General features: G+C 39.9%; 1 gene segment (V, D, J or C); it reads right to left on the bottom strand.

The window, feature by feature from the left end:
• Positions 1–1,127: 1,127 nt before the first annotated feature.
• LOC308118112 (Ig kappa-b4 chain C region-like) lies at positions 1,128–3,066 on the bottom strand. The segment is given in 2 exons: positions 2,680–3,066; positions 1,128–1,636 (listed from the first exon to the last, which is right to left on the bottom strand).
• Between the last annotated feature and the right edge of the window lie 5,704 nt (positions 3,067–8,770).

Genomic DNA, 8,770 nt, shown 5'->3' with positions numbered 1-8,770 from the left:
TAACCATAAAAGATCACAGTGGAGAAATACAAGTCGTATTAGATGAGAAAGAATGTTGGTACAATGAATGTGATAACCTTTCGTAAGATTATTCCAACAAATATGATCTGGGTGACGGAGCTCAGACTGACACCTCCACCACCCGGAAATGGATTAGAGGGAGAAAATGGATGATGGAAGATTCAAAATGTCTAAACCTTTAATAAACAGCAGGTTTTATCCTCAGAACTTCTTGATATTGTAGGTGACTCTTCATCAGGTGAAGTAACCCAGTGCCGATGGCTTTTATGACACAAATAGATATTGGTGACTCAGGACCCGCCAGCAGGCCTCGGGTGACGTCAGCGTATTCAAGCCCTCTGATTGGCTCGTCAGAGAGTTCACTCTCCAGCGCCAGCTGACTGCATCTGGAGCGAGCTGCATTCACAATATTATGTGTGTTTATTTAATAGTGGTTTTGTCAACCGACAATGGCTAAAGGAGAAGATAAAGAGATGTGGTTGCAGATTTATTGTCAAAACATTTTTAAAGTGGGACTTTTCCTAGAGGTCATTGAACGCACCGCAGGGCTCCAAGCACACAGAGGTCCGGTACAATTTACTTGTGCTCACTACTAGTTCCATGGCAGGATTCAGGATTATGTGATTCGCCATTATATTATTTTCAAACCATGAAAAACGTTTGTCACCGTCCACGGCCCCCAGGAATTCTGGGAATAACAGCGGCTTTTTTTATGAAGCTGAAACAGAAGGAGACTTGAACTTTGATTCTTTTCATCATAAAGGTATTTATTCTGGCAACACGAGTATCTATCTGTGATGCAAAGGCTTTTTATACTGCATCTCTGCATGATGACCTGGTTTTTGTAGCCATAAAAAAGTGATTGAGGGGTGGATTGACTCAGACCAGCACTAGTGAAGGCCGAGGTCTGAAATGCAAGGCTGCCACTGTTACAATCTAATCCAACCATTTATAGGACATGCAAATACGTTTCAACTTCCAGCTTTTAATGAAAGATATAAATAAGGATGTGAGGATATAAACACTCTCATATAATATTTTTACATTCATCCATCTTTGCCATGATGATTTTATTGTTGTAAAAAAGTCATGAAAGACCAAAGATTGAGGTGAAAACTGTCTTTATTTTGTCAAAGCTTGAAGAAAATGATGATGAAAGAAGATGAATATTGATGAAGTCAGTTTGCTTTGATGATAGAAGAAAGTGAAAGAGGGTGAATGACAGAGGTGAGATCAGTGTGAGAGTAAAAGCAGTGTGAGAGTCCCAGTGAGTCCGGTCAGGACTGGGAACACTGGTCTCTCCTCAGTGTCTCTCTGAGGGGAGTCTGGGAGCCCCGGGTGGCCTCACAGGTCACAGAGCCCACCTTCCTCCACTGGTCTGCAGGGAGCCTCAGGGTGCTGCTCCAGCTGTAGAGGCCGTCCTTCTGCAGCACCCCGGGGCTCCTGCTCTCCTCCCAGCTGCTGCTGCTGCTGCTGCTGCTGCTGTCCTCCACCTTCCAGCTCAGACTCCAGTCTGAGGGGAAGCCCTCGTTGGCCAGGCACATGAGCGTGGCCTTCCCCTGCTGCAGCTCCTCTCTGGAGGGGGGCAGCACCATCAGGGTGGGGCGGGTATCACCTAGGAGACACCAATCAAATTAGAGGACAGGGAGCACCCAGCTGTCAATCAACCAGCACACACCTGGACAGCTTTAGTGGGAGACAGCTGATTTGGTCCTGGAAGAAGTTGTCAGAGGCTTTTTCTGCTCCAGCAGTCACTCACTCACACATTGTTTCACTTCCCTTTAAGAAGCCTCTCATGCACATCAGCACAGAGAGAATCATCCAACACTTTGACCTGAAATACCTCAAACTACACAGGAAGGAACACAAGCTGATGTCTCAACGTTTACTCTTCATTTGCATCAACGTTATCAGAAAGTTTACACTTTACAACTTATGACTGGAAACTTTAACATGAACTTCAAATCTAAATTAATAATTTCAATTATTAGGAGCAAAATGTGAAAAAAACTGTTTAAATTATTTTAAGAGGTTTTCATAGTTTTACATTTATCATCAGTATTTCTATTTTACTGTAAAATAACAATATTATTAATGAATTTTAAAGCAAGAAGAGAAACAGAATTGGGAAACATTCTATAGAACCAAGAATAAATCCAGCTGTGATGAAGAGACACTCAATAAAACAAGAAGAATAAAACCTGCACACATTCCAACACAAACACATTTCAAACAGTGGACATGTCAACTAAAACTCAGCCCAAAGACAAACCAGTGCACCAGAAATGTCCCTAAATACACAGGTCAGTGTAAAAACAGCTTCAACATGAGACTGGTAGAGTTAAAACAGTGTGTTCCACAGCCATCAGGCTCTAACTGAGCACATTTAAAGACTGACAATATCTTTGGTTTTGTCATTTAATCCTAATGAGATTTTAATCCGGTGTAAATTTAAAACTAATAACTTTTCTCTGTGATGAAATTAAAGTGAAACAGAGCTGAGCTAAACTACATGAAATCAATGGAGATTAAAACTTGATCACTACAATAATTATTAAGAAAAAAAAACATCTTTCTAATCTCAAATCATTCAAAACAAGGTTTAATGTATGAATTTGAATTATTTAGTTGAAAGAATTAAAAGGAGAATAAACTTACTTCCAACATCCAGTCTGGTTCCTCCACCGAACGTGTACCACAGTGATACAAACTCATTGAGCCGCTGTACAAAAACCTCTGACTGTAGAGAGACGCCACTCTCTGATTCTGAAACCAACAAATTCACCAAAACAACTTTTACCACCTGATCCTAACGGAACACAAGAGAACAGTTCTTTCATCTGCAATGTCTACTTGAAATACATATATTTATAGAGATTGTTTTAAAGATCATTTTCTATTTTTTCTATTATGTCTATTGGAATTTATTCCTGAAGGGATTTAACAGCAAAATTAGAAAATAAAATTTGAAAACTACAGACGTATCTTTAATTATTTAGTTTAATTCCTTAATAACTCATAAAAGTTTGAATCCAGAGTGAAAGTGAGAGATGAAAGTGATCCAGGTCCCTGTTGGAGTCAGTCAGAACATTTCCATAGAGCCACTTTGCATCAGCAGCACCATGCTCCAGTGCTCTGGGAGAGTTTATAGTCCTGACAGTTGAAGACTGGATGACTGACAGCCGTCCTTCATGACAACAGAAGACAGAAAAATCCTCCTCATCAGAAACATGAGTGTGATCTGCGTCCTCATCTGGACTCTCCTCTGCTGCTGCTTCACAGGTAAAGTCCAGAGAATCAATCTCCTCTCCTCTGTCAACATCCGTCCCTCTGATATGAAGCCCACAAAACCATGAGGCTGCTTGATGTTTCTGTCTGTGTTTCCTCAGAGTCCAGAGGCCAGGTCACAGTGACTCAGTCTGCAGCAGTCAGCTCTGCTCCGGGAGCCTCCGTCACCATCACATGTAGGACCAGTCAGAATGTTTATGTTTATAGTGATGGTGATCAGGCTTTAGCCTGGTACCAACAGAGAGATGGACAACCTCCTAAATTGCTCTTTTACTGGACCAACACTCGAGCATCAGGGACTCCAGATCGTTTTACAAGCAGTGGATCAAACTCTGACTTCACTCTGACCATCAGTGGAGTTCAAAATGAAGATGCTGCAGTTTATTACTGTCAGAGTCGTCATGTTATCAACAGTCAGAGTGTGTTCACACAGTGAAAAACCGTCGTACAAAAACCTCCCTCAGTCAGACTGAACAGAAACTGACTGCTGCACACTGATACACTTCACTGAACACACACACACACACACACACACACACACTCTAGAAATCCCTAACATAAACTGAACTAATGAATTTATTTATTGAGATCAGATGTTTCTTCACCAGAGGCGGTGGTGTTTCAACATGTAAATACTTGGTGGTGAGATTTTATTTGATGTGCATGGAAATATCAAAGTGATTGGGATGAAATTGGTGAGTGTTTTAGCCACTAAATTCACTCCTGATCTTGATGCAGAGATTCTGTCAGGACATTTAAAGTATAGACTTGGCCGTGATGTAACTTGTCAGATTATTGACACTGCAAGCAACAGGTACAGCTCATTTAGACCAGGATACAAAATAGAGCAGTCAAACCTCAGTTGATAACCTGAAGCCACTCCACACACCTTGTAGTCAGTGTTAACATCAGACAGAAGAGAGTATTTCAAGATAAAGTCAAACTCTGCAGAACTGAGATCATATGAAATCAACTGGCATCAATTCAAAACGTCTGATAAACAGAAGAGAGGTTGACATGCAGGAAATAAAAATCTGTTTTTTGGTTGATATTTTAGTCTAATTATGACAAACTGAAGGCAGCATGTAAAGAAGATGGATGAAATGTATATATAGAATAATCTCCTAGTTTGAGGCACATCACAACATCCTGGTCTTTTTGTGAGTTGCCAAATTGTCTGTATATTCATCCTCTTTCATTTTGATAACTTTTTCTGAACGAGACACCAAAGATAAAGTCATGATCGTGTTTTCGATTGAGTTTATAGTACTGTACTAATATTTAGTATGCAAAACAATATATTTAATGATCTAGACCTTTCATGACTGGGCAAAGAACCAGCCAGTGTCATGATCTTGCTCAGTCATGAATTCTTGCATCAATGCTACAATGGGAATCCCTAACCAGCCCAAGATTTATGGGAATAGAGGACAAAACTCATCTTCCATATCATGAGTCCTGGTCAACTGTAGAGTGGAGATTCTAAAACTGAAAGGGGTTCGATCAACTGACCTCATTTCTTTGGTCCCTGATGTTGAACAGTATAGTTCTGTACTTGTTGGTGTATTTGTTGTCGGTGTTTCGAAAAATGTCCAACATCTCCGTTTCAATGCTTGCGACAAGTTTGGCAGCTTCACTCTCTAACATCTTTAAATCCTCACACTCACACACCCTTAAATGAAAAGAGTTAGTGAACAAATAGTGACATCAACACTCAACCTTTGACTGCCGCTCACATTTAACTGCCAAGAGTTTCATGTGACTATTGTAAAATAAATGATGGTGAAAGTCAAATGTTTTTGCAAATGTGGGTCAGGATACTCCGATAATCATACATATAATGAAATTGTAACTTAAATTTGACTGGTGACTGGAATTGAGGGTCATGAATTTCAAATGCATCTCATCTCCTGTTGCATATTATGATTAGATTGTAAAATTCTATTGTGTGTATGCCAATATCTTTTTGGAAGAAACACCTTAAATTACACTATGGAGATAATCAAAAGGTAACAGGCTGTGGGTTTCATACAAGTGTGTAAAGTTATTCTCACCTTTCAAACAGGATGTGTGTGAGAGAGCGTTGGATGATCTGCCTGAGCAGGTGATTAGGCTGACAGGGCCTGGAGGAGGGCGGGCTGGGTGCTGGTGATGCAGGCAGATACTGAGTTCCATTCGATGCTAAAGCTGAGGAAGGCTTCTGGGATGATGTTGAGACTGCGGGATTGCCAAACGGAGACTCCATTTTCTTTGTTGTGCAGTCTTAAGAGAGGTGGCTCAAGAGGTGCGAAGTCTCGTGATCGGGGTTAATGGCACTTGTAGTCTATTGACAGAAAATACACAAGACAGAGTTCTTTCGTAGATTATGGTTTTTCAACACGTCCCTAATACATTTGAGGTAGGTCAAACATTGAGTAAAGAGCCTCTCCTTTGATCTCCTTTGATCAAATGTTCACTCCTTTACTCTCCTTTGCTCTCCTTTGATCTCTGAGTGCGATATAACTCAAAAATACCTTTGTTATTGCCACATGCGTTTGCAAAACCAAGCTAGCGAGAGGAGGATATTTTGTCTATTGAAGCACAAGAAAAGTTCTCCCTGCTTGGACTCAACGTATTGATTGACTTCACTGTGAGAACAGAAGTCAGCAGCACCGATATCATGACTCGAAAAGGTAAGTAACATTGTGTCCAGGACTCTGTGATCTCATTATGTCACCTAATGTGCTCCATGCTTGACAGTCACAATAGAAAATGGTGTTTGGTGATCAGATGCTCAGTTTGTTAATGAGAAGAAACAAAAGGCTGAGGCCAATAAGAGAAAATCTGTTTTCGTGTTTAATCTTGGGCTTTATTGGAACCAGCACCATTTCCATTATTTTGGGGGAAATGATGTATTTAACAACCCTTCTTATTTTTTCCTCCATTTGTAGATTACCTTAGTGCTAAGATTTTATTTTAAATCTCATGAGTGCTGAATGCCTATGTTAGAGAAGCCCAATGTTTTAATTCCCGACTGTGACTACAGGCTTAGGAATTCAGAACCACACTTCCACCTCAGGGAACGTGTAAAAAATAAATCGCTGCCAAATAGCAGCTGAAACCTTGCAAACAGGAAAAAGGAATTGTCAAAGAAGAGGACGATTCAGTTGAAATTTTTAATTATTAAGAGCCAAAAATGCAAAACCGATTTCGAGTACATTCGTCCAAATAATTGGTCAAACCAAGAGAATGTATATGAAAGTGTAAGGTTTCATTATTCCTCAGCTTATCCTTTGCAAATCAAAGCAGCGAACTTGAATTCATTAGAAATCTCTGTGTTTTGTTCTTGAGGATTAATGTTTTTCATTTTGTTTCGCATATTCAAGCCCCAGGTCTGACAGGGCCCAGAGAGACCGTCCTGGACAGCGTTCCAGGCTCATTGATGGCCTAATGGAGATGCCATCATGAGTAACAGCTCTCAAAACTTCCAGCGGAAACAGCAAGTGGTTGAAGATTCCGTTGTGATTTCAATTCAATACTCTACTTCCTGGTATGAGGTTAAAAGCCTTCTTTAAACTATGTATGAAAGTATTCAATGAGGATCTGGTTTAACCTCTTGGCAGCTGGTGGTGCAAGAGGTGCAGCTGTTGGTTTGAACAGAAGAAAGTAGAACATCACTGACTAGTTATTGTTCTTGTAAAATAAAGCCCCTCATCTCTAATGAAAGTGTGATTTGAACTCATTTGTCACAATACAGTTATTGTTCTTTAGGTTTTTTTATAGAAATGGTGCATTTGAATGACTGTAATTGTGTTAGATTTGGAAGGAATTAAGACTTTTTCTTTGAAATCACTTTATTCATCAAAAACAATCTCCATTGAATTTGTCACTTAATACTTTGTACAAAGAGGTTGTATTATTTTGGTGTGTCGTTCATACTATTGAGCTAAATGTTGTGTAACGACATGACGTGGGAAATGTGTGTTATTGGAACAGTTCCCAGTTTCAAGAAAAGGACGAGGAAACTGGAGATATAATTACATTGACTTTTCTTCAAGACATCAGATGTCTGATGGCATGTTCAGAGAAACTTTGACTTTGTGACAAAGTCTTTGAATACAGCCTCAATTTAAAAAGATCCTGATATTTAGTATTTTGCCTTTGGTTTCTTTGAGTCCAGGATGTACTTCATAAATGGCAACCAGCCAAGTCACCATGGTTACTGTTCAAAGAAAAGTGTCTTTTGTCTCTCAATAGGTCACCTAATGATTAAACCCCTGAGGTATCTTCAGCCTTAAGGTCTCACTTTATTGCAGTGTAAACATCTACACAACTACGATTGTTTTAGTTGTCCATAAATCATTTTTATACTTCCAAAAACCCTGATTATCCTTCTTGTATATGAACAGTTGCTGTCGTTTGTGATTTGACTAACAACAATTTCATCTTGTTTGAACTCATTTGTGTTTGTGTCATTGCTCTGCTCCATGATAACGAGATCAATTAGAATTCCTTTACACCTCACCATCTCTTACAAGTTTCATCACAGGTTATTACAAACATTTTTTTGCTTCACTTTTTGATTCAAAGATTTTTCCAATTTTTCCAAGATTTCCAAAAGGAGAACCTTTCTACCAAGGTTTTCTTTGCTTACTTGCTGACTGAAGACATGTATAACTTATTTTCCTTTAACAAACGGCTGAGCAAACCAAAAGTTGTCGATTTAAATGAGAAATTAACCCTGAGCTCAAGAAAGGATAAGTATATGCTTTTCTGTAGATGTTTTTCTGGATCAGATGCTAAGAACTCACTAGAAAACAATTTAATACTCCTCCCTTGAACACAGAACAAGGCCCCGTTTACATGACAAGTGTGATAACAAGTGAAAACTCTGCGTTTTCACGTTTTTGTTCCAGAAAAGTTTCACATTTACACGACATCGTCCTGAAAATGACGTTCCTTTACTTCATTCAAGATTCATGTTGGGCCGTTAGTGGCTGCTATTATTTTTCTAATGAAACGACACACATTCACAGATAAGTATGGTTTCCCCCCTTGTACGCGGCAATGGAGTCCAAGTGTTTATGAAATCTTCAACCTTGGAAGCCATCTTCAAAAAGTTGTGTTTTCAGTGGCTTCGAGCGCCGTTGTCGTGTAATCGGACACCTGAAACGCAACAGAAGCTTGAAGTCTATTTGAGGAAAAGCATCAGTTGGTCACATTGCATGTCAAGAGCTCTGAAGCAGCTGAAACTGTGAAAAGCGGTTCTACACTTGACTTGTCGTCTTGGCTTCTAGGTTTTAAGGTGAATTCTCTTTGTCTTCTGGAGCAACCCATATGCAAGACGAGCGCAGAAAGGTGCTGGCCGAAGAGGCCGAAGATGCCGAAGATGCCGAAGAGGCAAGGTGGGAGGAGGTGGAGGTGCCAAAGGCGGAGGAGGAGGAGGCAGCAACCACCGACGTTGTAAGGTGAGTTTGAATAT

The sequence above is a fragment of the Lipophrys pholis genome (assembly GCF_963383615.2).
Source record: "Lipophrys pholis genome assembly, chromosome: 12".
Lineage (NCBI taxonomy): Eukaryota > Metazoa > Chordata > Actinopteri > Blenniiformes > Blenniidae > Lipophrys > Lipophrys pholis.
The sequence above is the reverse complement of the archived record's forward strand: the minus strand, read 5'-3'. Positions and strand labels throughout refer to the sequence as shown.